Source organism: Lutjanus erythropterus, chromosome 21, assembly GCF_056507025.1.
Source record: "Lutjanus erythropterus isolate fLutEry1 chromosome 21, fLutEry1.hap2, whole genome shotgun sequence".
Classification (NCBI taxonomy): Eukaryota; Metazoa; Chordata; class Actinopteri; order Lutjaniformes; family Lutjanidae; genus Lutjanus; species Lutjanus erythropterus.
This window is the reverse complement of record NC_139337.1, coordinates 13,346,210-13,370,512: the sequence shown is the minus strand read 5'-3', so window position 1 is coordinate 13,370,512 and position 24,303 is coordinate 13,346,210. Positions and strand designations below refer to the sequence as shown.

At 40.8% G+C, this 24,303-nt stretch overlaps 1 protein-coding gene across 2 annotated transcripts in view; it reads right to left on the bottom strand.

Moving 5' to 3' along the window:
* The window catches only part of ctnnd2a (catenin (cadherin-associated protein), delta 2a), a 328,733-nt gene extending 304,795 nt beyond the window's left edge, over positions 1-23,938 (bottom strand). Inside the window, exon 1 of one of the 2 annotated variants that reach the window (XM_084746984.1) lies at positions 23,545-23,938. The gene's annotated coding sequence lies outside the window, so the exon portion shown is untranslated. The remainder of the gene's footprint in view (positions 1-23,544) is intronic. The other variant, XM_084746983.1, reaches the window with a different exon arrangement.
* Positions 23,939-24,303: the final 365 nt, after the last annotated feature.

Genomic DNA, 24,303 nt, shown 5'->3' with positions numbered 1-24,303 from the left:
AGAGTTTCACATGAAGGTCATCAGTACAAATGCCAGGCAAGTTAAGTCTTTTTAAAAAATGATTTTGAATCTTGCTGAGGAGATTATTTTCATTTTTAGCTATAGCCAGCTTTCTATTATTAGTTTGGCAAGATTGGGAGGATAAAGGGATAGGTTTGGGTTTTCTGAAGTATATCCTCGATTCCAGTCACAGAAAATAGAGAAGATCCTTTAGTGCTTGCCTCTAAATGTTAGCATCACCTGTAGACTAATACACGATGAAGCTAGCATTAGGTGGCTACCATGGTAACTCGCTAATAATGAAAATAAACAATTTTTTAAAAAGACTGAACTTTTTGAAGATTTTGAAGAATTTGTACTGCTTTCCTTCATCAGACCATCATTAAAATCCTCAGTCTTGAGGTTTCTTATTTCATTGTTTTTTGTGACATTTTTTCATTTTGTTTTCTTCAACATGAAAAAAAGCAGAACCTGATTGGTCCTCTTGTGTGCCTTCAAAGTGCTGATTGGCTCAAAGAAGCAACAACAGAAGCAACTTTGAGTTTTGCAGATACCAGAACTTTTTCTAAATTAACAAATAAACAGCCAAAAAATGCATACAACTTAAAAAACACCTCACATATAATGTTGATAAGTTGTCACAGAATGTGTGAACAGCTCAGTGTTGACAAAAACATATCCCACTGCTTGCTCAGCTGCAGTAAGCTATTATATATTTACTGTTGACATCATTAATTCATATATTCTCTCAGACAACGAGTGAAAAGAAAGAATATACAGTTTTAGATATGTTGTGAGGAGAACTGACACAAAGTATTCTAGTACCATCTGACATGTGCTGCAGCCATGGGAACAGTTGACACCCATGTGCACGAACACACACATGGAGGTGAAGGCACACACACAGCAGGCGTAGATGTTATTTTCATGCTCTTCCAGCTGCTTGGAGCAGAAAGTCTTCCTGCTGGTAGTGTTTGATCCCACTGAGATGCCGTACATCTGTCAGAGGAAGGGGGGATCCCACTGGGAGCGTGCGGCTTCAGTCCCATCAGCATGACGTCATCCTCTCGCTCTGCTCCTCTCATCTCTCTCCCTCTCTGCCTCTCTCCTCTCCTCTCCTCCCTCCCTCCCTCCCTCCTCTCCTTCTTCATTTCTTTCATGTGCTGTTGTCATGTGTTCGCTTCAGAGACGATCATCTTCTGCGTACCCTCTTAGAAATAAAGGTGCTAACTAGAACCATAAGGGGTTCTTTTGCTTGTCCCTACAGGAGAATCCTTTTTGATTCCTGGTAGAACCTATTTGAGTGGTTCCACTTGGAACCACTTCAGAAAGTTCTACCTAAAACTCAATATACAGGGTTATACTTTGAATCATTTGAGAAAGGTTTCACCAAGAACTCCCTATGAGAGGTTCTGCAGAGAACCCCCTCTATTGTGTAATGGTTTAACCCAGAATCAGTTCTGGGTTAAACTCTGACGGTTCTATCCAGAACCTTTTCTCCTTCTCCAAGGGCTAACACGAAAGCACCCAATATTGAGATCCATTCCAAAATCCAAGATTTATGTTCCAAAGGTTTCACCAAGGAACCAGGGAGTTCTACAGAGAACCCTTTTATATTCCAAGGGTATCATCCAGAGCCCACCCAGGGCGTTCTACATAGAACCATTTTATATTCCAAGGGTTTCATAGTGTTCAAGTGTTATAGACAATGGTGTCTTGTAGAACCCACCCCATAGATTTGACCAAGAACCTTTTCATATTCCAAGTGTTTTATCTAGAACCCACCTAGAGGTTCTACTGAGAGTCCTTTTATATTGTGGCACAAAGAACCCATGACAAATCCTTGATGATGAGGGATCTCAACAATCCTTGAAGAATGATTTTTTTCCAAAAAGGGTTCTTTGGATTAAAAGGCTCCTTAATGGAACCCTTAGTTTTACAAAGGACCATCAAAAAAGGGTTCTTCAGAAGCAAATGGTTCTGAGTAGAGCCTCGACCTTTCAAGAAAAACCCTTATTTCAGAGAGTGTAGAAAGCAGTTCTGCTGCGAAAGCAGTATTTAAATGTCTTTGTAATGTAAATCAATGGGCATCAAAGTTGTAATTTGTTATGTTGCTTTATAACATCTTTTTGTTTGCTGCTGAACCCGTCATGCAGCATCTGTCCCATCATTACCAGTAATATAATAATATATGTTTGGCAAGTAAATGTGTGTGTGTACATGTGAATGTTGTGAGCAAATGTGTGCCGCAGGTGTGTGTGTGTGTGTGTGTGTGTGTGTGTGTGTGTGTGTGTGTGTGTGTGTAAAAGAATTGTCGCTGTGCTGGCATTTCTGTTCTAATGTTGTTGTCCTATTCTGCTCCTTATCAGCCACTGAACACATTCCTCCAGACAAATGCATGAGCAGTGTGTGTGTCTGTGTGTGTATTTTTAGCCATAATTGCGACTGTTTGTTTGGCAATGCCTGAATAAGCGCGTAACATCATGTGCAAGTATGTGTGTGTCTGTCAGAGAGACAGTGAAATAGAAGGAGATAGGGCAACTGAGGGAGAAAGAGGGAGAGAGATAAAGGCATTCAGTGCTCGCTCTCTCTCTGGGTCCAGAGCCCTTGGGTGTCACAGAAGAGTTCCACTGTGTTAATCTCTGTGTAATAACTGAATCACAGACAAAACAATAGAGCTCTCTGTCCCTTTTCACAAGCCAAAAGGCCTTGGGGCAGCTGGTTAGTCTGTCTAACTGTGTGAGTACAGAATGTTTGTGTGTGTGTGTGTGTGTGTGTGTGTGTGTGTGTGTGTGTGTGTGTGTGTGTGTGTGTGTGCGTGCGCAGTCAGACATAGAGCGCTGTGTCTGATCTGAGTGAGGTTAGGAGGTGTTTCTACCTGAATCCTGACTCACGCTTTCTAAACAAGGTTCCACGAAAACAGAGACACACAAATACAGACGTGTCAGAATATTCGATTCATTATCAAATCCAGCACATTGGAATGTAAAAACAGGGATGATCAGGGCATATTGTTCGCAATGTGACTCTTGGAGATGCTGTGTCAGGTCCGATCCCTGCCACTTGATTGTTGCTCATTAAAAAGCATTCAGGATACTCTCTCTCTTTCCTTCCTCAGATGTGTGATCAGACTTTCAGTATCTGCTATCACTGCAGGAGACGTATGGGACCTCGGTGAGTTGTTAACCTCCTGGCTTGACTGTGCCCTTTTCCAGCGCATGTATGTGTGGGTGTGTGTGGGTGATAGATGGAAAGAGACAAACAGAAAGACAAATTGCTTGATTTGGAGAAAGAGAGAGGGGAAAAGGTAGCGCATCATTATCTGTTCATTCACCAGTGTACCTCACCTAGAAGCTATTGTACAGCGTGGTCTCCTGCCTAAATAAGAGATCGAAGCTATCAAGGTTATTTGAGGGTTGGTTAAGTCTAATACACTTGAGTCTCCTCGAGTTCTTTTCTTAGAAGCTTCAGGAGTTTAACACAAAGACCAGCAAAACATGCCACCCCCATGTGATGGCCTTGATACACTGCAGACGGTGAGCACAGCGAGTCTAGTCGCATTTGGTGAACAATGGTTTCCAAGGAAACAGACAACAAATCAGGTGCAGAACTAAACAGGAGTGGATGTGTTGCCAAAAATGTAGAAGTTGAATAAGCTAGGAGACAGAACTATAAAACAAAAATAATAGTTACATCCAATGATTAATAATCAAAGCATGTATATATTTATGCACGTATACATACATACACACATACATACGCTACCTTGCTAGAAGCTATGTGTGATGTGTGTCACATTATTACAAAATGCAGGACCCACTGAAGGCATAGGACATACAGGTGGTTGCCTAGGTGCACCCTTCTAATAACAGTGGGTGCCCTTCCTCATTTTCTGCCTTGAGGTAACAAATTAACAAATTCCTCATCATTTTTCTTCTGGCCTGGCCTGCAATGCACAATGTGCATGGTAACATACTGATAATCTACTATAAATAATATAAATGATCTAATATAAATGATCAGATTCCACCAACAGTAAGTCAGTCTGTCAGATAAAGTAAAAACCAGTCAGACTGTGAGCTCAAGAACTGACTAGTTTGCATCAGAAAGCGGTTTGATTGATGAGAATGATCCACACTAGGAGATCCAGATTGCCTTTCAGGCATTTCTACTTGTTTTTGCTCTTTCTTGTCAACAGGAGAACACTGCACACGCAAACACCTTTACACAGAGAAGAAGAACAACAAGAGGTCTTTAGAAATGCACTTTCATCTCCATATTGGCATTCACAAACGTGCCGCATCACATCCATGAGCACTGACTAAATTACTGCTTGACACTACAGAAAAACATCTCACAGTTGCAAAGGCAGCAATGGATTAATCAATTGCAGAAATTACTGACACGATGAATTTGACACACATGCTAATTTAATTTTAATCGCACATCTACCACATATACTTCATGTTCATTTTTAGAGTGATAAATATCTAGATATTTGCCTCGGTATGGAATCGATTGATTGGCTGGAGGCTGTTCATTATGTTTGTTTAACATCAAGTGAAATTACATGCCTCTGAATTAATGTATCTGCTACAGCAGATTTACATCAGGAAGGAAATTGATCTTTTGTCTGCCTTCTTGTCCTATCCTGTCCACAGCTTGGAGACAGAGAAATATCAAACAAATACATATAAAAACAAATACAAAAAAGTTTATTACTGTGAAAACAAACAACCATGACTTATCTTAAAGTGTATTCAGGACACACAGTGAGTTTTCATCATGTAGGTTCCCTTCAAACTATAAAAAAGAAGGGTCTCAGGAGAGTTTTAACCATCAAACAATGCATGCTGGGAAGTCTGCTAATGTGCTGATCATGTTTCTTCAGAAACTTAATGAGTTGATTGAACTCATTCATGCAATTCATCATTTCAAGTGAAAAGACTTCAAGTTAAAAGAACTCATATAAGTTCTAAAAGTAAATATACAACATTTTTAGGTTTTTAGGTTTATGATCTTTTTTTTTTACAGTGTAGCATCACGCTACAAGCACTTTTGAGTTAAATTCATCTGATAAACCTTCTATACGCTCCACAACCATGGCAGCCTGCTTTGACTGCAGGTTAGCAGGAGATTTGAATCACAGGTAACTCAGTTACAAGTTCAGCCTTCAGTCTTCCCTTCACCAATATGTATGACAGGCTGCTACTATAAAAATTAGAATTTCAAATTCATATTTCCCCTCCAACGGTCATAATGATCCAGCTTTAATGATAGATCAGTTCCCTCCTCACTAGGCCACAGGTAATGAGATCTTGCCTGTCTGGGTATTCCGACACACGCCTTTGTCACATGAATAAATAAATGTAAAAAAAAAAAATTAAATGAATATAAATATGTTTGATCAATGAATATAAAAAATAGATAACAGCCAAGCCATGCGAACGAGAAAGAAGATTAAAAAATGCATTTTCGAAAACAATACTTTTGTTAGTACTGTCACAATGACAGCATGCTCTGCAAACTCTAAACTGAGGCCACTTCAGCACACTTGCACTGCAGCTGCATACAGTATCTACAGTCATATTAGTTTATTATTGATCAAACAGAATCTGTACTTCTTCATGCTGTACTTTGATGTGCACCTCACAAAGTCTAATCCCCTCCCTGTGCTGCCACATTATATCACTCCATCCGTGCAGTGAGTTGGTGATCTCTATGCTGTCATAGCAACCAAACAACCCCGCTAACGGTTACCATGGTTTCTCTACAACTGGACCTCAATGACACCGGGGCTCTTGCTGGTGACCTGCTGACCCTCAACTTACCCTGCAGTGTATGTGACAAAGACAGAAAACAAGACAGTGGGTGTTTCTCTGTGCAGTATGTGTACTGGGATGCATTCAATGTGTGTGTGCCTCAAATGTACACCAACAGCATGTGCATGAGCCAGACACAGCAGGGAGCCATCTCCACTCAGCCCCCACCAGTCGGCCGACAAACAGTGTCCACCGCCGGGCATGAGGCTGAGGGTGGTGAGCCTCCGCCAGAGAAGCTGGTGGAGACCTCTGTACTCTGTCTGGCCTCCTGCTGTCTGAGTGAATGTGCCATAATGGGAGAAAGAGTAACACAGCCTGACTAACCACCAATGGAAATTCAACTCGCTGCACAGTATGACTGCAGAACATCCTACGCTGCTGTGTACAAAACAAAAAAGTGTGTGCTTGTGTGTGTGTGTGTGTGGTCACATCACCATGAAAGCTACTTCACTGACCCATCAAAAATCACACTATATGGGGGGAAAAAGGAATTGACTCCATCTAAAACAGTTGCAATACTCTCCTGGTGGAAGACATGGAAATGATGTAACGCTCTGAAACACTTGACGGGATCTAAAAAACTTCCGCCCCTTGCTCACCACCCTCCTGTCATAGCAGTTTAAGACTTGGCGTGCTGGCGGGCTAAGAACCTCCAAAAGATCAAAGTCAGACACCTCACTGTGCCTTTGGTTTCATTAGACCTTGTGATCCCAGATTATTCAACAGTTCAACAAACTTGTCACGCATCAGTGAAGAGGAGGCTAAAATCAGTGTTCCATTTTTTAACCCTAACAGGATCAAATTGAGTACAGCCTTTATTTCTTATTTTGGAAAGAGGACAGATTTTCCTTATGAATGCACACCTAGCAGACTGTGTGAGAGAAAGTAAAAAAAAAGGAGTGTGTGAAGTGTGTTTTTCTGACCATGTGTAAGGTACAAAGCTATTGGTCTGGTATTGTGTATGAAATATGTGTTATTTTCGGTATTCCAATAGAGCTCAACTCTATGTGCCTCCTTCTTGGTCTTCCAGTTGGTCATATCATGAATGTCAAACACTAGAGGTTAATCAATCTGTTGACTTTTGCTGCCAGGAAAAAATAGTTCACCCTTTTGGATCAAGAATGTTGCCCCAACAAAAAATGTTTTACAATAGGGATAGTTCAGAGCATTTGAAGCAGGGCTGTGTATTACCTACAGTAGATGCTGGCTGGCACACTCCCAGTGAGGAGAAGTGGAGAAGGTCACCAGCACAGAAGCTAAGCAATGAACTGCTGCCAGATGTGGTCACCAACAGAAGGTATTTTAGTCATTTCAAGAAAGGTCCAATTAAGAAAATCAATGTCATGTTTATGCTATATTTATAATATTTGTGCCACTTTACCTTGTCATTAAACAGCCTTTTTAGACAGTAAACTGCCATTATTTCAACCATATTTCTCTCCAGATCAACCAAACTCCATAGAGAAAATCACTCATTTTACCTTGCAGAACATGGGAGTTAATGGTCTACCGTTACCTCAATCTGTTAGTTTGCTTGTGTTATAATGTGACTTTGGTGAGTCCGCACTATTGTTTTAAAACACCAAAATCGGCAAACAAAAGCCCACTGCTTCCAAAATGCACACATCTTGCTCAATTTAAACATCCACGCCTGCTAAAAGATTGTTAAGAATTTCTTATGACTCATGAACATTCACATACTCACTTGGCAAATATTATAAATGATAAATTTGAAGTCTAACAAATATGAAACGGGCAAACTTTAGAAATTATGGCCCAGGTCCATTATGGACCAGAATGAAAATATCTGAGGAGAACACACTGTGCAGTGCTGTTGTCAGTGAAGCCAGTAATTTAACTATGTTTCCTTAATTTCTGATGACATATCATGGTCATTTTAGAATTTAGTACAGTAAATATATTACATATTTCCACATTGAATTGGAACTTTTGAATCTGGAAACAATAATATTGACCATTTACCACAAATAAGGGTGCAGATAGGGTAACCTGTCTGCAGTAAATGTAATCCCCATCTTTGCTTGCCGTGTCTGTGAAATCAATATCATTTTTATTTCATCTATTGGAGACACCCATATGGTCCATTTCAGTATAAAAACCTTTCTGAGCCAAAGGATCCTCTGCAGAGACACACTGAGAAAACATCTTCCATCATTCCACGTCTGCAGTGCAGGTCAAATTAGTTGAATTAATGTCACATAAGCAAACTGGTAGCAGTGCAGCAGGGAGCTACTAAGTCAACCCTCCCACCTCCACAGTTTTCTGGCAATTGCTTCACTCTTCCTGCAGTCTGTGTGTGTGCCTGTGTGTGTGTGTGAGTGTGTTTGTGTGTGTGTGTACAATTCTCCGGCTGCAAAGTGGATTTTTGTTGCAACTATAGCGTATATAATCAATTGTTTGTCTCTTGGTTTTAGAATATGTGTCGTCTTGTCTATCAGCGGTCCACAGAGAGAAAGCGAAGGGAGAAAAGAGAGATGAGAGTGACAGAAATGGTGTGTGTGCGTGAGAGAGAGAGAGAGAGATTTGTGCAATTTCTTTGCATTTCTGAGAATCTGCGAGTCTCTTTTTTTCTCAATCCCTTTCAAAGGCCCCTCTCTGACACATAAAGACTTTCACTCCAAATCTCTGGCACAAGCCCAAACCCGGCAGATTTCGAGCCTAATTGGCCTAAACAACAGCGAGGGGTATCTTGTCTTTGCAAATGACTGTAGCGTTTTGTAAAGAATGTGCGAGCAGCATTTGTTTGGTTTGTTTAAAACCCTCACCAAATATAACTGAACCTCAAAATTAGTAGCCCATGCAGACATGACACATACTATTAAACACAAGATAAATTAACCATAATTATAAAACAAATGACAGCTAAAGTTTAAGACCTGGTGGCATTTGAAAATACCAAGTCGCCGTCACTTTGTTGAGTTTTTTTGTTAATGGAGCATTGTCAGTGACCCGCGCATGACCTCCACTTTTGAGTTGTTGGTTAAAATGATCAAACCTCCTCCGCTTTTCTGATCTTCTCTTTGTCAGTGTACCTTCTATCAAGTCTGCGCCATCGAACATTAATAACAAAGACACGCCCATGCAGCCCTATTCCGCTTTTGGTGCCTGCTACTAAGATACACAACCTCACATATCTCCCAAAGACCCAGCAGATTCCAGTCGTAATTGGTACGCACAACAGCGAGGGGTAGGTCGGCTTTGCGAACATTTTTCATGAAAAGCCTGTGGCCACTTCGTCTTCTGCTGCTTTTTTTTTTTTTTACCCATTTCACGATTGAAAACATTCCAAAACACAAAATGTTTTTCACTCTGTTTCTCGCGAGCAGGAAAGACAGCAGAGCTGATGTACTACTGTGGTGCCACTGTGTACATACGCCGTTAGAAATTCATGAGCTGCACAATATCTAAGTTAATTTATATGCGGATATCAACAGAGAGTTGCTTGATGAATTATACATAGCAGATGCAACCCACAGAAGACAGATGAGTGAAATTAATGTGCAGTTGCAGCTCCAGATCCTGGCTGCAGTTGGGATCTGTACAGTATACCCATGCAGAAGATATCACAGATAATGAAGATATAACACAAATACTATTTACGAGGCAGTCTGATGCCAAATGAGTGACCACAGAATCCAGTTTAACCGTCCTTCGGCAAGATGTAGAATTCATGAGAGCTGTAGGAATGGGAGACATGTTTGCCTATGAACATTTAAAGCAACCTCCACTGCAAACTAGAGAAAATTACAGGGGGAGTCTTTGATATATAATTCCATTAAAAACATAATTCAACCAAATGACTAATTAGTGTGCAAAATGCAGTTATCGTGCTCCCTTAGTAATTCATACCCTCAAATTATTTTATTTGTTGTCTTAAAATGTTCTTGTCCCACTGACAATCCGGCTATGAACTGTTTGAACTTAATGCAGTTTTATTTTAATCTTGGACTCAGATACATGGACATGTTTTGGTTGTTAAACACAATATTTTGTTATATTTTGCATCCTTTACAGAAGGGATACTTCTGTTTTTTAGTAAAACAGAATGGGCACATTAAGAGATTTGAGGGCACAATTAAAGGAGAAATCTGTAATATATTTACTGTGCTAAATCATAACACGACCATGTTATGTCACCTGAGAGTGAGGAAAGAGACTGTTTATGGTTCCAACTCTCTATTTAGACTGCAGTACTCATTTCTGAACACTAGGGTTTATAACATTTTGTTATATTTACATCCCTTAGAGAAAACACAGTGCTAATTTTTCAAAAAAACAGAAGGAGAAGGGGCAAATTCTGAGATTTGAGGACATAATTAAATATTTTAAACTAAGGGAACAAATAAGTATAAAGACCCTATGATTAGCAATCCAAGGGAATGGTTTGTAATTCGAGGTCACAAATGATAAATCTGGGGGAACAGTTCTCAAAGGTTTACACAGTGACACCTCACATACTGTGAAAATGGTGGGAGAGTAAAATAAGAAAAGCACTTCATTTCCCTGCCATCCAGATTGTTGAATTTCATTGCCAAGTACCTCCAGCACACAGACACAGATCTTAACGTGAAGCATTCCTCTTCCTCGTGTCTGTGATATATAATTCATGGCCAACCGCCAGCTTCACAACAAAACAAGCACCTTCATCTTCATCATTCTTAAGTCCAAAATAATCTCGTGTTTTTGTGGCTCTCTGTGGCACAAAAGTCCACGCGAGCTCTGCTTATATATTTTAATCTGAAAACAGCCAATAGAGGAAACCTGTTATGTTAAAAGTAAACATTTTGTTGTCTGGAATGCCGCATAACAAAAGATGCCTCTGGAGGAGCTGGGCATAAATAAAAATGCTGAATATCAGGATGGAGCGTATACAGCCTGCACTGACATGAGCTTTACTCGGAACAAGCACAATGTGTAGCTAGACAGAAAACCTGCCTTTGTTAGCTCAGGGACTGTGAAATGAAATCGAATAATGTGGACAGCGGGAGCTGAGCCTCGACTGTGGATGTAGCTCTCCAGTGTCAACACACATCAATAAACAACCTAATAAAAAGCCCCGTGGTCAAAACATTATTTCAGCTGCCGTTCCTCTTTCAGATGTGCTGAAAACACTTGCAGCTAAATCCTCACTCAGCTTCCTCCTTACATATTGTACAACGTGGTCTGTGTCCAACAGGTGACTGCTGTAGGTTCACAGTCAGCATGTCCAGCAGAGCTGCCATTAACAGTGTTTCTCACCTTCTGTCTTGTCTTGCCCTCTTCTTTTTGCTTGTCCTGATCTCTGATGTCCTCCTCTGTCTCCATACCATCTTCTTTCATTTTCCATTGATCGAAGTGGTCAAAATCCTCCCACACATAAACCCTACACACCAGGGCAATAAAATAAGGTGGCTCAATCCATAAACAGGCCACATTGGCCTGATCCCTATCTCTCTTTCTGTCTCTGTCTTTTCCATCATTTCCATCAAATCCTTTTCTACAGATGTGGGAGAGCGTTTGATTGACAGGTGGAAGTAGCCACAGCAATACATGGCTGATAAGGATCAGTGTGTGCTGCTGATGGCCTGTCTGCTGATCCGACCACAGGCGTCGGGTATGGCATTTATACCACTTGGCTGGCCTCAAGCTTTTAAGATAGAAACACCACTCTGTGTGTGTCTGTGTGTGTGTGTGTGTTGGGGATCAAGGATTACTGAAGATCTAGTGAATGAGAAAAGTAAGGAAAAGCAATATGAGTTTTGCCAAGAAACTGATACACAGAATGTATAGATTATATTTTATACATGAACGCATTTATTTTTGAAGAATAATGGTGCTTTGTGTCAAAACTTCATGGTTTATTGCCCTCTTGGCCACATCTGCCATGAAGTGAAACAAAAAATAACCTATTTGCATTTACAAGTTTTAGCACTGTAACCTCAACAACTGTTCAGCATCAGTTTTTTTAGATCTCTGTTTTGAAGGAGAAGTTGCGTGTCTCTGTGAACAACATTGCAGATATCGCAACCAAAAAACTAATTTTAAGGTCCATAAGGAAAACTTTTTATAATAGAGTTTTTGCTTAACTTGTTTTTGTCACATTGAATTGCTCACTTTATTCAAAAATGAAGTAAGTAGTAAGTCATACAAAGTTGAAGCAGCAACATTAAAGCAGATGTGTTTTTCAGTATATGGAGTGAAACTGTGGGATTACCAGGACAATGATTTAAGAAAATTTACACAGAAAAATAATGGCACATTGAGTGATATTCATGTTAAGGTCACTGATGGTACTTGAGTATGGTTGAACTGTTTTAAAAGAAAATTAAAGTAAAGAAAAGTAAAGTCAATTGCAAGATTTCACAGTAGTATTGTGAACTGTTATGTTTTCCCCATTCTGCAATTATGTTCAGTAAATTATCATTAGTGCTTCACTGAGAGACCAGCAGAACTCAGACAGCAACTTTTTCAACTTTAAAACATCTTGACTCATCCACTTGTTTATTTTGGTAAGGATGATTTTAAGTTCTAAACCAAATATTTCATGTTAAATTTCAACTTCACCCTCTGAGCAGTTATGAAACTACCATCAGACACAGCTAGAGAGTGGTTTAAGGTTCCCCATGCAGTTTTTCACTAGACTTTAGATAAGACAAGTACTTTAATTAAAAGGCAGCCTGTGCAATGTGCATCTGAACCGAGCCAATATCTTACAGAATGTATTCTTTTTAGAGGGTTCAGATTCCATCCCTCATTAGAAATTTATTTATCTTTTGGACCATCTAATATGGCCTACATGTGCTCTCACAAATGTATTTATTGCAAGTTGGACCAATAACATCCTGTATTTTTTGTTATTTTGCCTTCAGCAATTAAGAATTAAAGAAACCGCAGCTGCACTGAAATAACATATCTTTCATCGCACATCTGTTCATTTTGATAGCACTCAGATGGTATTATATGCAACTGACAATTACAGGTATCAGTTATGATGTGCACTTTCAAAATATTTAACACATTAAGTGTTTCTATTTATAGTACATTTAAACATCAAAAACCAATGCTTCAGAGCGTAGACATAAATGCCCCCTATAAGCTCCTATACAAGCTACTATATTTTCAAACAAAGAAGGTATTAAATTACAGTTCAACTTAGTTAAATTATCTCTTGCTGCGTGGTGAATCCACCAATATGAAATCATGACTGGTATACTATTGAAGACAACCTTTGCTGTACAGTGCACAAAATACTTCATTTATTGGCTGAAATTTGTTCAAATGTGACTTTTAAAGTGACAATCATATTTTGTGACAGCAACAATGCAGTTATAGCACTCAGTGTCCAAGTTGCATAAGTTATTAGCTTCCTTGCCTGTAGATGGCACTCATAAACAACAGATGCAGGTTTGAAAAGTGCTGGCGCTATTGGATGATACTAGCTGGACCCGATTTCAGGTTCTTCACTTCTATGACACTGTTTGTCCTTGTGTAGACAGAGAGAAGCAATGCTGTGTGTGTGTTAAAAGAACAAACAAGAAATGAGCAGACACACACTTGCCCACGCTCACATCCGGGCGCAGGTGTTCATATCTTACCAAACACATTATTTCCCACTTGATCAGCCAGAAAGATAATAGTATGTTGCTGTGCAAAGAGACTATAGACGATGCCAACAACAATATACCTCCCTACTTCCTACCACATAACATGTCATTATGCCAAACCTTTTCTCTCCCTCGCACACATTCACTTCAGCTCTACATTTTCTCCTGTCAGGCAACATTTATGTCCCTACACCTGCAGCACCTGTTGCAAATCCCTTTTTAGTGCCCTTACTTTCTCATGCACAAAGGGTCGGGCTGTCCAGAAAGTTCTGCTGCAGGAAAAACAGTACAATTCGATGTTTTCGTACTGTAACGTAACAGAAAGATAGAACAGGTAGACAGTGAAGCAGCAACAGTCTGGTAGGAAGGCTGGGTCCCCCATGCACTCTATGGATATATTTTTCTAACTTATTTTGTATCATTCTCAAGGTGTCAAGTAAACAAATTTTGATGTTCCCAACTAAAAGTAATCTCCTAAGGGTCTGTGTGGTGGCCATCTCTGCAGGTATCGTGGATGTCAGATGAAAATAGAAAATCTGAAATAACTTTTGAACTTGATATCATGCAGGGACAAACATCTCTATTTGCCCGAGTAATTTTGGCATGAAGAATTGAAAGGGTTGAAATTGAAAGGGTTATTGCCACAATTACAACAGGTTTGATATATTAAAGTCTGAAAATAAGGAAAATTACACAAACAAAACAATGCACACTTAAAGGACCACTATATAGCGATTGTGAATGCAAAAAATGAGTATAGCTGTCTAAACAGTGAGTTGGAGCCACATACTGTATATTAAATAGGCTGAAATCCTATTTAATATACGTCCTCCTCGACCTCCTCCCCAGACTAGGGGAGAAGTTCTGCAGGTTGCAGGAGCTCTGCAGGAGCACAGGATATGCACAACATCATAAATTGACCATAACAAGCAATAATGAGTCCTCCACTGTAAACTGATCAGCTGTTTAGAACTGTCCATAGTCTGTCATTGTAAAGTTAAGCCTGTTATCCCAAAAAAGCCCACTGCTCCAAAAACACACACTCTGGACTTCAAGTTAAGTAGCTGCCTGTCTCATTGCCTGCTAGACACCATTAACATATTTCTCAATTTAAACGCTAAAACATCTACGTCTTCTACGAGCTCAGTAATGATTTCTTACAACTCATAAACAGACACTATCTAATTTGGCAAACATTCAGCATTAATTTTAACTCTAATTAACAGTTCAGGACCAAAATAGAGATTTAAAAGGATACCACAGCTGCGGGGCTGATGTCAGTGAAGTGAGCATTTCAACTTAATATGTTGCCTTAATTTCTGATGACATGTCATGGTCATTTTATGATTTATTACAGTAAATATATGACAGATTTCTCCTTTAAATTCTGGCAAAATATTACATACTCTCTATACCAAAATATATGATCAGCTCAAACCATGAAATCAACTAAAATCTACAGTGATTAGGGAAAAATAAAATATGAATTAAAAAAGAAAAGCCCATGCAAACATTCACACATAGACTTTCTACCTGTGGACAAGTGTGAATTCCTTACATGTAATAAAGATCACAATCACACACATACACACTAGCAGACGAACAAACAGGCACACTTCCACTCTTCCCTCAGTCATGCATGCACAAGCCAACTCCGAGCTTCATTTTCACCCAGGGAAATCAAGATGATCTGTGCTCTGGCTATGGCTTCTCTTTGATGCTCAATTAACTCAGGCAGACCTGGCTAGCCGAGCCAATTATTAATTCAGCTTAGCAAGTACATTGTGGCAAGCGCAGGAGTGATGTCATGGCGAGGCAACCACACAGACACACCACTCTCACTGTAGGACCTGCACTAAATACATACCATTAGGTTTTAATATGCAGCCATTTAATTTTTGACACTAGCAAATGTAGCATGGTGCAATTCTGTGTTTTTTCTTCATCACATTGTGTGTTTTTTTCTTCACACCTCTGTGTCACTTCTTGCTTTTGATGATTCCTGGTCTCTCACTCAGCCTCTATGCTTCTTCCTCGCTGCTTATTCTAATTCCCCAACGAGCTCTGTCACTTATTTTCCATCTCTCTGTCTTTCACTTTACACCCCTCTCCATCTTTCCCACCGTTTACCCCTTCCTGTGAATCCTCCCCTTCTCTCACCTGCATCCTTAACCCCCTCTTTTTCATGCATTTTTTTCCCTCATCGCATCATTTCCTTTCGCTTCCTTTTCTCTTTCTTTGTTTTCCCTTGCACGAAACACTGAAGGGAAGGAGCGAGGATAATGGAGTGGGGAGAGAGGAGGAGGGCTGACAGAGGGAGTCCCATCTGCAGTGAGCTCATTAGAAGATGGGAGGAGAATCGGCGGCAGAAGCACACTAGTAGGCATCCACACGTCCCTGTCTGTCTCTCGTTCTCACACACACATATTGCTGCCTTGCTGGATTCATTCCAACACTGACACATCGCTACCTCCTCTCCCTTCTTCCTGCTGCACTCCTCAAAGTCCGTCTCTCATTAATCACTACAATATACAATACAAAGCAATTGGGGAATGCTTTTACCTTTTAGCACCTTCCTGTACTATGGGGCCATATATTTTTACTACATGTGGCATCAGTGAAAATCGAGCCATAAATCCAAAACCATTGTTAAAGCTGGACAACTTTCCTTCTCCTCTTTCTTTTTCTTTCTTTTGCAGTGAAAGGAGGAAGAGTGTGATACATCACTGATGGGAAGATTAAACGCTCAAGGATACTTCAGGAGACCAAATTCCCCAGCTGCAGCCTAAGCTTGACCTATACTGTTGTTGATAGCATAAAGCCACCTAAAAGATTATTCAGGGAATTGACCCTTCGCTAAGTCCCACTCTCCTTAGTTACTGTTGCTACATCTGTTAAACTACTCATTTTTGCGGTTGACAGTGATAACGATGCCAGATTTAACATCAAAATTGGCAGTCATTTTTGAAATTCATTTTGAAGTACCAGCTTCTAATTTCTAGCTGTGGACTGTGGATTTTGTCAGCTAAAATGATGACCCTCACCAGCAGATTTCATAAGTGCAGCTAACTAATGTAAGCTAAACTCCACGAGTCTGCTGAGAAGCAGACTTTTTAATGTTTCCATCAGATACATTTTTAAAGGAGAACCCTGTAAAAGGATCTTAAATATGTAAAGTTACTGAATGGCTGTGTATATGATCTAAAGTTGATGCTAAAAGACTGAGGCTAAAGCTGCATCCCCTTCAAACATTGTTCCAGTGAAATATGACAGGCATATGCGATAGATGATAGAAATACAGGGATGAGATGAATGCAATGGACCTTGAGACGGCCACCCCAACCTGACCAACCAGACCACAATTCCCCTAGAAAAAGACCCAGGATAAGAGCTGGTAGCAAAACAGAGAGATTTCGTTGGTGGAGGCACACTCTGATTTTCCTCCTTCTCAAACCCCCCTGGGAATAAGCCATGTGTGGAAAAAGCAGTGGTACATAACACAACTTTAGCTGGAGGTAACATTATTGCAGGTAGTAAACCAGTTAGCCTGCAATGCTAACGTTTGCAGCGTGCATTACTGCATATAAAGACGGAGTTCAATCAATTCCTCACACGTGTGCTTGTGTATTTTACAGTTTTGAAAGACTTCAAGGAAGATCAGTCCAAACTCATGATACACTGAGTATTCCTCATCTTTAGAGCCACATGCTCACTATGTGAAGTGCAGGTTCAAATGGACAAACTACACTAGTTGCATACTCCAGTCTAGGCTGCAGTAATGTGATGGCACTGTCTACTCCTTTCACCTCTAAACTACAAATATTTTTTCCTCAGGGCTTAATGTTAAGGTCAGCAGATGGCGAGGATACAATAATGGTGCTGGGAAGTATGAAAAGAAGAGGTCATGTCACATCAGCAGAAAGCTTGGTAAATATCTTTAAAAGTTCTTTGTGCAGCATTCCAAGTGTAATCCCCATGATATTCCCTTTTCCCATTATTAAACAGTATTAACTGATCCCTCAACATGAAAATTTGTCACTTCTTCTTCACCTTGAAGAGGCCAAGGGGTCAGTGACAAACCAACATCCTTTAAGCTGCGAGGGATTCTGCATCCTGCTCAAGGACTCTCGGGCAATAAAATGGGGGTAGTTTATGTAGCCGACTTAATATGCAAAAAGATCAACTCATCAAGTGGTGCATTGGAATGTTGCTCTATTTATACTAAGGAGCAGTGTTGGACAGTAAAGTAATGTAATTGTTTGTCATTAATTAATAAAACAAGTTGAAATACAGTGATTACATGACAGTTAGTAATCCCAGTAATGCTTCATTATGTCGACATTTTGGAGGCTGGCATGTTGCTGTCCTGCTGGGAAGTCTGCTCACAGTGTGTGTTCGAGAGACAGACTGGTCTGGGATATGCTGGCTTTGCACAAGGTTAGAAGTAGGGGGAGGTGACCAGCTGAGGATGTCGTCAACAGAGGGCGTTGCACAATGCACAACAACCTGTAGAATATGACACGCCCACTTTGGTTCTCAAGGAAAACCTGCTGTTGTTTGGTTCTGGCTGGTAACCATCTTCTCAGGTTCTGAAACAAATTATTTCTGATGGAAATGCTCAGAACTGTTAAAAATTAGGTGATTGGGGCTGCTTCCATGCTGGTGGAAAGGGCTAGTTTTGTGAGGACTTGTGGAGTTACATGTGCAGTCACCAGCAATACCTCCAAACTGCAGCAGGCTTGTTAAATCACACGTTCAATACAGATGAATTTAACATGTGCAGTGTGGGTTAGGGTTGGACAAATATATCAGCTATTATGATTGGCTGAGTCCAGTTTTTGTGGGGCACAGAATGAGAACCACTGCTCAGTGACACACACTCACTCGGCTGCACAGTACACACCCACTGAGTTGGAGGGCGAGTGAGAGGAAAACAGCCTGACAGCCTGTAGAGTCGGAATATTTCAGCATCTAGTGTGGTGAATTGAGGATTATTGAGGATTTATTTCCAACAAACCAGAGCTGGTGACTGCTGAACAGTGGAAAGACTGACCAAGACAGTTTAGGTGAGTTTTTTTTTTTTTCTGTTGAATTTGAATGAAATGAATTTTACAATGAGTTACAAGTCAATGAAGTAGGTCTTAGTTCAATAAATACATTTCCAAAGGTGTACAGTTCTACTTTCTATTCAATAAGGAAAATAGGTATAAGTTATTTAATTTCTTGACACTTTGTGAATTTATTTTCTTTATTTATTGGACATAGCAAATGTACATAGCATGCATTATAACATGGAAATTCTGCACATATCACCCCACCCTAATGTGGGTGTGGAGGCCTCTGAGCACCTAACAGGGTTGTGCTGATTAACAATGTAAAGTAATAAGTAATTAATTTTTCAAATGAATAATTACTAAAGTAATATAATTAAATTTCAATGATTAAATTAGGAAAAACTAATGACATTTTTCAAGATACTTTCCCAACACCAAAGAGTGAAGCAGTAACAATAGTAAAGAAGTCATGCAATGTTTTATCTCATATTGCTTATGATATTTTTTTTTTATTCTAAGCTTAGTCTCAGTTTGAGATAGGTTTATGTTATGTTTACAGAGAGAGCTTGCAAAATAAAATTAATATTCCTGCTTTGGAAATATATTGCCAGTCCGGTATTTCTCTTTAAACCTGCCATATATAAAATCTGTGGACCTAATGAGGAAGACTCAGCGACCGACTCAGTGCTGCATCACCAGCAGGGGTGAATATATTCCTGATGTGGCAAGCTGCTAATTTATTTCATTCTCACTCTGATTAGTAATAGTAAAGAAAACAATGATACACATCACGTGGACACAGATGAGCTCAAAGCACAACATCTAGAATATTACCTGGACACATCCACATAAGATAGCCATGTTGGGTGCACTGCACAGCACCCTTGAGGGGAAGAAGAGTGATATTAGAGGTTTAATGGTGCATAACATGTATGTAATCTTGTAACAATTCCACAGTAATGGGGATATTGTAAAATTGTCCATTAGCAGGGGCACATCAGTGTTTTTTATGTCATTAAACAAGCTCATAAGCATCTAGTCGCCAACATAAGCATCAAGTCGGCTGATTGATGAGCACACTGAGGCTGTCAATTAGCACCTCCCCTGTGACCATGAATAGGCAATCAATGCAATTGACAAGTATGGATCGAATGTCAGCCTGCCGCCTGAGGCCCATTCACATTACATTTCAGAGAACGTAAAGAAGAAGACAACACAGAGCAGATAACAAAGCTTAAGGATGCCAACGTGTTAAATCAAAGCCTTCGCTCCTCATTTTGTTTCTCATCTTGATGGTGCTTCATGCTCTACAGTTGTTTCTCATTATTTTCTTCTCTTAGTCATGTAGTAGTCATAGTTAGAAAGGACATGAGTAGACATAGATATGGATACTTCTACATAAAAGATAATAGCTGTTTTCATGCCTTCAAGGAGAAATGGGTCATAACTAGAGCTTGATTTCATATCAGCCTATCATGACTAGACTGCTAATAAAAGATACACAGTCAATACAACAATAGCTTTTTTTTAAACTCATGTTGACAAATGGAAAGCATCAGATGTTGCCTCTGGGCTTTTGTCACACCTCAGAGAGGTACAATATTTGCCACGGGGCCTCAAAGCACCTCTGCAGGAAAGCCATTTGTGCATTTTCAACAGGCATCTATTCTAATATTTAGGTCCTTAGACACAAATGAAAACGAAACGTTGTCATACACTCACTTGTTTAAGGAACATTTTGTATCCTGAGTCTGTTGAAATTATAAATGCACACTGTGATGCGAAGGGGAAGAACTTTCTGGACTTGTCTACTTTGATGCTGAGGTCTAAGGTCAGGTTTAATTGCAGAACAGGAGCCCTGGACCTGGTAGAGATTCATTGTCTCGCTCCTTTGTCTCCCTGCTCACTACGCTGTCCTCCATGTCACATGAATTATGAAAATTCCTGGAACAAGTAAAAGTAGAAGGGATGGGAATAGTCTCATCCCACTGAGAGACCACAGTCTTGTCATTAAGTATAAGATCAAATAAAATCAGAAGATTACATTTCATTTCTGACATGTTAATATTATAACTCTAAATGTCCATTTACCATAGTTACTTTGCTGTATTTTAAAGCAAGGGTCTTCAAAAGGGGCTCCAGGATCTCTATGGGGTCCTCAGAGTTTCTGCAGGGGGTCCTCCAAATTATTGTTAATTCTCTTATCTTATCAAAAGATATTGGCCAGTAAGCTTTATTATTATCCACTGCTGTGAGCCACAATTGATCATTTTGTAATGTTATGACCAAGAGACTCTGACAGTGCCCTGGTGGCTCAGGTGGTGGAGCACAGTCTCCATGTATGGAGGCTAAGGCGGTAGTGGGTTTGATTTTGGCCTACAGCCCTTTGTTGTGCATCTTTCCCCCTCTCTCTCATCCATTTTCCTGTCTATCTAAAGCTGCCCTATCAAATAAAGGCTAAAAAAGACTAAATCATCTAAACAAAGGAGACTGACATACCCACCACCTCAGAAATCACTGATGAAAGTGCAGACAGGCCCACAAATATTCAGGGGGTTTCTGCTGTGTCTCTCTATCAGCTAAGGGGTCCATAACCTGAAAAATGTTGAGGATCCCTGTGCTAAAGCATTATCATACTCACTAAACTGAGCTATTTTACAGCCTGGAAAGATGATTTTTATGCCAGTCCTTTCAACACACTACCGACCAAATACCCAAACTTCAAAGAAGACATTTGACAGGGGAGTTCCAGCCTCTCTTGATCTAAATCATTTCTCATTTCGTGTATCAAGAATTGGCCTGAGGTGCAGCATGCTGTATCAGATACATGCTTCTCACACACCACAACAAGGATTCCCAAACTTTTCATGTCATGGACAACCACAATAGATGTACATTAGACCATGGATGCCCAATTTGAGAGGATTTCTTCCTTAAAGAATCCCCTCTGAGTAATTAAAAAAAAAAACCACTCTCTCTACACACTCTGAATTCCCATTACAAAGCCAAAAAAGTCATTTAAAAGCCTTTCATCAAAGAAAAACACAATTATTGTCACTGGCACATTGGCTGCATTGATTAGGCTATTTTGCACAGATATGAATACAGATGTACCTTAACATTTTGGCCTGCGAATTGAAAACCACTGGGTTAAAAGATTATAAAGTCTCTACAGTCAATCAGTTATCACACTAGGATCACTATAAATTACAATCATTCAAAAAAGCTAACCCTATTTCTTCACTTGTTCTTCCAGCTTCCAAAAGATGTGATGAAAGTTTAAATACTCTATTCCTACTATTTACCCATTCAAGTTTGCCAGACAAAATGGTATCAGATCTGTTACACTATCAATGCACGAAACCGCACCCAACTCTCACTCTCAAATGAGTCTAAAAAGCCTAACAGTTACTGTATTTTCAAATCCTCCCTGACCCTGCCCTGCTCTTCTACAGGGAGGATAACTATAATTCAAACTCTTCCCTCCCTTCATCAGCATTACTCTCTGAGGCAACTGCCGGGCAAGCTCATCCCGGCAGCTCTTTGGACTGTCGTCAGCACTCCATCCTGTGGACGCCTGCCAGTAGCCCCTCCGTCCGATCAATAGGCACCGGCGGCTAGCTTTCCCCCTTTGCTCCCTCTCCCTCTCTCGGCTACCACAGTATAAAGACTGTTCTGTTCTGCCGGCGCAGCATAGTGATTAGGCATTAGGCCTGCGCTGCTGTGTGAATTAGCTTAATCTGTGTCCGCGATGAAGGACGAGGCTTTTCATGCCCACTGGAGACATTCACTGGACATAAAAGAAGCTAATCTTTAGGAAATTTAGAGAGGCGATGGAGTGAGAGTGTGCATGTGTGTGTGTGTCGGTGAGGGAGACACAGTTCCCACAGTGATAGGTCTTTTGTAATGCTGCTTATCCTTCAACAATAAAATAAATCTATCTAAGTTCCTGAAGATGCGTGGCTCACGGGCAAGGAGAGCATTGTACTGTCATCACTTAAAGTACAGGAGGAAGTGAATAACAAGCTGGTTGAAGCAGACTGAGCAGTGGTTGTCTGTGGGAGGGAAGAAAAATCTATATCCCCCATATTCCTGCAACAGAGGTCAGTTTGAGGGGAATTAGAGGGGATTGTACTCTCCTAGTAACATGGCTGCTTACCTGCCCACAGAGCACAGGAGCTGCCTGCAAACCTGCAACCCAAAGTTGTACAGTTTTGAAGCACAAGACACAGGGTTTTATGTGATACAGCCCTGAGCACAGACTAATACCCTTGCCCTCTCTGTACAGCTGTCCATCATGCACCTGCCCAAGTGCTGAACATGAACCTAGAGCATGCCTAACAGCAGCCCAGCCCTCCTCCTCCTCATCTGCTGGATATATAGTACGCCCTTGACAAACTGCCAGCACACAATTCCCCTCCTGCAAATGTCTATTGATCACAGCACAAATACGGCTGTGGGAAAGGTAAGGAGTCCTATACCCATACTCTTATCCTTGTGTCACCTCTCGTGCTCCAGAACCTCACAGACAAAAGGGAATCCCATAAAACTTAATGGCTATCAGGAGGCAATGACAGACTTTGACCCAGTGATCAATCATATACCATACTATAACATAACATCATGTCCAGATGTGTTTAAAGATGTAACAACTTAACTTCTGGTTGTGAATGGAGTTGTCAAAACAAAATAATCATCATCATGTGGCTAAGAAGAGCAGCCATACCCCTTTTGTTTACAAGGTGCTTTTCACACCTTTGGAGCACTTTTACGCACAACCAGTGGTGAATTTGGGTCAGCAGTCAGCTGGGGCCAAATATCTGCTGTGTGTTTGGGTGATCGGAGGATAGTCAGGCGCTTGTTTCTGAGAGGAAGCTTTGCAGCGAGCTTGTTATCAAAAGCAGAGCCTTTTAAAACCAGCACTTTCACAAAAACACCCACAATGCATGATCCAGAAGTCATGCTCAGATTTCCTGCGCATTGCAAGAGCACTAAAAACACAGGCGTTTTGAAGACCTGTCACCTTCATGTTCTATAGCTTGGCAAAATAACGCGATGACTTACCGAAATGAGATCCTGGCCACTGGCAGCGACCGGCTTCCCCTCGTTTCCCTTCTGCCCCTGAGTCCGCCTCTCCTTCCAGTCAATCCGCAGCGTGCTTAGATCAGATCAGATGCGCCTTTTCGCTGCGTCCTGCGTCCAGAGTTGCCGAAGATGATGGAGCGACCATTTGCCGGTGTGTTGGGCCGGGGGTGCAAGGCTGAGGCATCCGCAGGGAAGGAGGAGGAGGATGTGAAAGAGACGGAGGAGGAAGAGGCGAGGCGCTGGGTACGAAAGCGAGAAAGAAAGGAAGGAGAGAGACAGAGAAAGAGGAGAGCAGCGAAGCACTGCAGCGACGGGGAGGCAACAGCACCACAGAGGAGGAGAGGAGGCAGACAGCAGCAGCAGCACCACCACAGAGGAGGAGAGGAGAGGCGAGGAGAGGAGGCAGACAGACAACAGCTCTCTCTCGCTTTCGCACTCACTCACGCACATGCATCTGCACCATGCGAGGACATGGAGCGCCATCTTCAGGCGGTGTGTGGTTGGTTGGGAGTAGTCTCAGACATTTAATGTATGTCATAGGTGCACATTCACATTGTGACTTCTTTGCTATTTGACAGACCATTGGGGAGTGTCAGTGTAGCTCCGCAGGGAACCCTCGGGGCTTATTGCATCCTCAGTTTCTTCTGTTCCAGTTCTACAGCCTTAACAAGTGCTGCGTTTTCACTGCTGTACATTTCTAGGGGCAGAATATGGCAGGAATGGAATATAATCTTCCAT